This window comes from Paramisgurnus dabryanus, chromosome 14 (genome assembly GCF_030506205.2).
Source record: "Paramisgurnus dabryanus chromosome 14, PD_genome_1.1, whole genome shotgun sequence".
Classification (NCBI taxonomy): domain Eukaryota; kingdom Metazoa; phylum Chordata; class Actinopteri; order Cypriniformes; family Cobitidae; genus Paramisgurnus; species Paramisgurnus dabryanus.
The window spans coordinates 26,195,468-26,201,467 of record NC_133350.1 but is presented as its reverse complement, the minus strand read 5'-3'; the positions used below and the strand labels follow the sequence as shown (position 1 = coordinate 26,201,467).

Here is a 6,000-nt window from a genome sequence, read left to right as displayed (position 1 = left end):
CTCATTAATCGCACAAGTCGAGCGCCGAGGGTATCTTCACAGGCTGAAGGTAAGTGTATTTATTGCATCGCTTTGACAATAAAATCAGCCGGCTCCATTGATTTTTCTTCTCCTCGCTGCTTTTTTATTTAGCGACTTGTAAGCAGGTTGATTACAGATAAAACAAGTAGGAGAAACGGTGGCACACTGTAGAAAAATGGTTTGTTAGAGGCGAGGAGCGGTAAATGAGCCCAGCAAATGTTTCTCGAGCTGTGTGCGGTTGTAATACGCTTTGCTCATTTAGTCTTTGGTCGTGCTATGCAGAGACTTATCAGCTGTTGGGAGAGCGGCAGGTATTGCGTTATTCCCAAAAGATGACAGAAGAGGTACGAGGGGTTATAAAAACGTGATATTATTACTGTTGTTCTTTTTTGGTATTAAACACCGGCTTTTTGGCTGTTTATTGCATGCTGTGGATTTTCTTATCACCGTACTATTTGTGGATTTCCTTTTGTGTCTGCATGAATAAGTCATAAACTACATGATCTAATTTACAATAGTAACAAGTTTGTTCAAATATGTTTTAGTATCTTTATTGAACATGCCAGCTATCGTGACACAACATAATGTAAAAAGTTTGACACAAGGTGTTATTGTGGCCACCAGGTGAAACTTTTATAAGGAATAAAGTAAGCCACAATATTTTGCAAGAGTTGAGTTGTTAAGGTCAACTTTAATAAAAATGTATGAAAAAATTTAAATTTATAGCAACTCTTAAAGAATTAGTCAATTTTCTTAAAAAAATCCAGATATTTACTCACCACCATGTCATCCAAAATGTTGATGTCTTTCTTTGTCCAGTCGAGAAGAAATTATGTTTTTTGAGGAAAATATTCCAGGATTTTTCTAATTTTAATGGACTTTAATAGAGCCCAACATTTAACACTTAACTCAACACTTAATTTTTTTTAAACAGAGTTTCAAAGGACTCTAAATGATACCAAACGAGGCATAAGTGGACCCCATTCTAGTGAAATGCTTGTCATTTTTGACAAGAAAAATAAAAAATATGCACTTTTAAACCACAACTTCTCGTTCTCATGCAATACATCATCACGTCAAGAGCTCACGGTTTAGTAAGCGAAACTACGCCCCAGTGTTTACAATTGTGGAGAAAGAGGACCGTTCTGATGTTGTTTTATGTGGAATGATACTAATTAATGTCTTTGTGTCAGTTTATGGTTTACAATGGTCCGCAAATGTGCGTTTCATATATGTAACACGTGACCTTTCGATGTCACTACGCAATTACACGCAGGCGCTGCACAGGACCGGAGATAGACGAGTTATTGTGGTTTAATATCGCATATTTTTAATTGTCTATGTCAAAAATGACAACAGTTTCGCTAGATAAGACCCTTATTCCTCGTTTGGGATCGTTTAGAGTCCTGTGAAACTCCATTGAAAAAACTTGTTAAGTGTTGGGGTCCATTAATGTCCATTTAAATGAGGAAAAATCCTGGAATGTTTTCCTCAAAAACCATAATTTCTTCTCGACTTAACAAAAAAAGACATCAACATTTTGGATGAAACGATGGTGAGTAAATTATCTGGATTTTTTTTTTAAGAAAATGGACTATTCCTTGAACTAGTCAAGAAAGTTTAAATTAATTGTAAATTCAAGTTGGTTAAACTTAAAAAATAAGTCTAACAAGAAATTTTGAACAGTGTACTACAGTTGTATCCAACTTTTTCATGGTCAGAATCTGATTTATAATTTCTACCTAAACCACACATTTATTCGAACAATATTATTAAATTAACCTTCTTTTCGTTGACCCTTTTTTTGTGACGTTTTAAATAAAGTGTGTTTAGTAGAAATGTGAGCACATGTCAAAACAAATCTGAATGTAAGATTTGTACCACCGCTGATAATATTCTCAGTTTGGCATGTTCATTTCCTCCCGGTGGGAAAACAAGTCCCAGGCAACCAGTGCCATTCATACGTTTTTCATTTGGTATCAATTATATTAATTTGCTCTTTTGCACATAGACGGTAAAGCCTACATACAATCTATATACCTTATTAAAGGCGGGGTGCATAATATCTGAAAGCCAATGTTGACATTTGAAACCAACTAAACAGACACGCTCCACTGGGCTGTGATTATTGGGGCGTGTTACACCAAACCAGGACAAAAAATGCATCTGCACTCAATTGGATAGACCTACAACCAATCAGAGCAACAGAGTGTGTGACATATGTTTAGCAACGCTTACTTGTTGTCAACAGTACTCAACTGCATGCACACTAGAAGTAGTAGTTTTTATACCAAAATACCATTATGGTTTGGTTAGCAGATGCTAGCTAACAGTCAATAGAAGCCTCCTTGTAAAGAGCGGTCATGCAATTTACTAACGTAGATGTATTTTCCCTAAAGTGCGACAACAAAAGCACTTGAACACAACATACTGGTAAAAACCAGTTCATAAACGGAAATTATCATCTTTCCATAGTACGTGAAGGCAGCATAAGTCTGAGTTAGCAAACGTATGTCGACACCTACTATGTTTACAACATTTTTATTAATATCACGACATATTGAGTTATTTAATAAGTTATACAGTTAGACTATCTCTTACCATTTGTAAGTTAGGTGAACTTCATCCACAACGATACCCATTATGTTGGCGTGAAAAACATCGGAGCCTGGCATGTCCCATCTTATTCGCCATCCAGGATTTCGAGCTTCCGAAAACGCAAAGGCCCCTAATTATATCCACCTTGTCGCGCACGCGAGTTGCATTGCCGTGATACCCATTTCAGATGCCTCTTTCCCTTGGTCCCCCATGAGAAAACAGATTCAACACACGCGCTCTTTGGTGACGTGGTTGATTAGGTTACTTTTGATCATCTGTCCATCATCGTTTAAAGGCTGCCCTGACAATTTGATTGGTCATTACAACTGTTGGGGGCGGGGCTAAGTTCGGCTGGCGCCCAGGCTACAAACACGCCTCTACCTCAATAAAATCTAAACCTTCTTTTGATAGACCCACCCCACACATAAGCAACCCAGGCAGCATTGTTGTTTAGTAGACAAGCACCTTACTGCTGATTGGCTACAGGTGTGTTTTGGCACTCAGCCCGACTCCCTTTTCCAAAGTGTTTTTAAAAATTCGTGCACAGCACCTTTAATGCTACTTTTTGTAGAATCAGAATTGGAGCGGTAGAGAGAAAGAGAACGAAAAATCCCCAAATTTCTAATAAATCAACGATGTTGAATGATGCCACTGAATGCAACACCTCTGTGAAATGAATGATCACACAACATCAACAGTATCATCTTCAAGGCTGCACCCTGCTGCCTGTGATATTGAATTAATTATTGGGTAGCTTTTATTTCTTTTATTAGAGGTACTAGGTTTTTGTAAGTCTCTGACCCAAAGTATTAAACTTATACTAAACTTGTTTTATTAATACATTTTTATAAAAATAATAATGCCTGTAAATAGATATTATTTATATATTTTTGTTGTAGCACCATAAAAAAATCTGTAATCTTATTCAAGCCACTAGAAGTGTTTCATAAATAAGAATTCAAACTGAATTCGATTTGACATGACTCGTATACAAAAGCAACCCAGAATCCCACATAAACCTGACCAAATGTAAATATTCATTGGTTATAGGCATCCTAAGGCCACGTGAAGCTTTGTGTTTGACCTGGACTGAGTGTAAATTGAAGTTAAATATGACAGTTACCCATGATGTGATTCATGAGTGATGTAATATCTGAAACAGTGATGTCATATGGTGCTTTCTGAAATGCACCTTTCATTGTACATCTAGGGCCCTATTTTAATGATTTAAGCGCACAGTCTAAATAGGTGTGTCCGCATCCAATTTTGCTAATTTAACGACAGGAGAAAAGGTTTGTGCGCCAAGCGCACTGTCTAAAAGGGTTGTTCCTATTCTCGTAATGAGTAATGGGTGTGTTTTGGGGCATAACGTACAATCAACCAATGAGAGTCTCAGCTCTCATCCCCTTTAAAAGCCTGTTGTGCTGGCGCCATGCCGATTCCCTGTTTAGATGAGGAATTTTGTATTAAATCTTTAAAAGTCGTTTTATTTCAGCCATGGAAGTAAAAAAAGTAGGCTTTCAAATGGAGATATAGTCTAGATCAGTGTCATCTCAAAAAATAATTTACAAATATGGAAGAAAATGTTTGTACTCTAAAAATACTTTATTTATCAGGAGATAAAGAATTTACAAACCTGTGGAGAGCCGATTCCGAAACGTTTCAGCACTCGGACAGTGTCATGAGTGTTTTGAAAAACATTACTTAAAAAAGTTTCTCATCTTACTATATCCACAGGTACAAAGTCATCATATACAATAAATCCATGGGGTAGCATAAAAAAAGTCAAAATAGATGCAATATTTGCATTTGTTTAAATTAATTTAATTAATTACCAGGCTACAGGTGAAGTAGCTCTTTAAACCTTTTAACGCCTTATAATCGCTCCTCATTTATGTCCAAGATACTCAATAATAATCCCTTACATTTTAATCCTTGAGTTTTTCATATTTAAAATAATTTGTGTGCTGCTGCACATCCATGTATGTGATAAGCAAACGCACGTTGTCATCCCGTTTGTAGGCGCATATTGCGCTCATTAAATAACAAAAACAATATTACGCCATTGACTTTTATACTTTAGATCAGGTTTTTGTTGGTCAATGGCGTTGTCTATTTAAGTTGCCTCAAAATAGCAACAAGCTATTAGATGTTTAATGACCATTTAGAGCATTGGATTCGCTAGACGAGAGCTTAATGTTCTCAATGCGCGTGTCACTTGCTGCGTCTCAATTCATCCAGCTGTGGGCTAGACCAAAGGTCAAACAGAAATAGCGTGTTGCGTTAATCGTGCGTTAATGAAATTAGTGCCGTTAAAATGAATTTGGGTTAACTTGTGTTAAAAGTAACACAAAATGTGTTGTTTCAATAATAACACAGAGATGGGTGGATTTTGGGACAACGCATTTAGTGTGTTGTCCCAGAATCAACACAAATGTGTTATTTCTAAAAAAATGTGTAATAATTACACAGTACACGCACAAATATATTACGCAAACACAAACTTTTATTCTTTTATGCGATTAATCATTTGACATGCCATCAACATGCAGTGCTACACTAATGTATTATGGTTTCGAAACCATACACAAATCCTTTCAAGACAAAATCTGCAATTCACTGGTGGTCACTAGAACCACATTTGAGTTACACGATGTCAAGAGATGCAAATGCCATGTCAATCTGTCTCGGCTGTTCACTTGTGCTGTAAAATTGAGTTCAAAGAGGGCCTCAGATTTTAGTCCTAGATTTGAACCTTAATAGGTTAATTTACATATTTCACATTTGCTTCAACGCTTGAATAAAGGGATTAAAACAACCTTGGGCAATTTAGCGGCCAGTTTTACATGGCAAACTCTTCTCATTTTATTGTTCTCCTTTTGTTACCAGATTTCTATTATTCCCCTTGATTACCCACCTAATAAAAAAGTTCTGGTTACCGTTAAAGGTATTTTTCTCTTTAAAGGGCCAAGTTTTGAGTTTTAAAACCTTGACACTTTTATGAAAAGTAATTTAACTCCCACCTGTCATTATTTAAGAAAATCAAACGATCTTCGCTTCTTTTATCACACGCTATTCATCCCTAATTTTTTTTTTCTAAAAACTTTTAGTCTGCTTTATAAAAAGAAGCTGAATATCTAGAGAGTCATTATGTAAAACTTGTGGATAGCGCTTGATGGGTTATTAAAGTCACCACTCTTCAGTGAAAGGAGATTATTCTTGATTTTCTTCCTTAGTTTTTAACAATCAAGTTAAACTGTGGATTATGTTTTTTCTCTTTAAATTGCAGAGATGGTTGATAACACACCCTAATTCCTCACGGTTAAACTCCTGAGGCCTATTTAAAGCAGTTTTCTCCTATCAGAATAATTTGGCAGCTCG

At 36.2% G+C, this 6,000-nt stretch overlaps 1 protein-coding gene across 2 annotated transcripts in view; it reads left to right on the top strand.

The window, feature by feature from the left end:
* The window catches only part of LOC135719187 (bis(5'-adenosyl)-triphosphatase), a 475,352-nt gene that overhangs the window by 108,824 nt on the left and 360,528 nt on the right, over window positions 1–6,000 (top strand). For both annotated transcript variants that reach the window (XM_065241774.1, XM_065241775.1), the window contains exon 2: window positions 1–49. This exon is cut by the window's left edge and continues 10 nt beyond it. The gene's annotated coding sequence lies outside the window, so the exon portion shown is untranslated. The remainder of the gene's footprint in view (window positions 50–6,000) is intronic.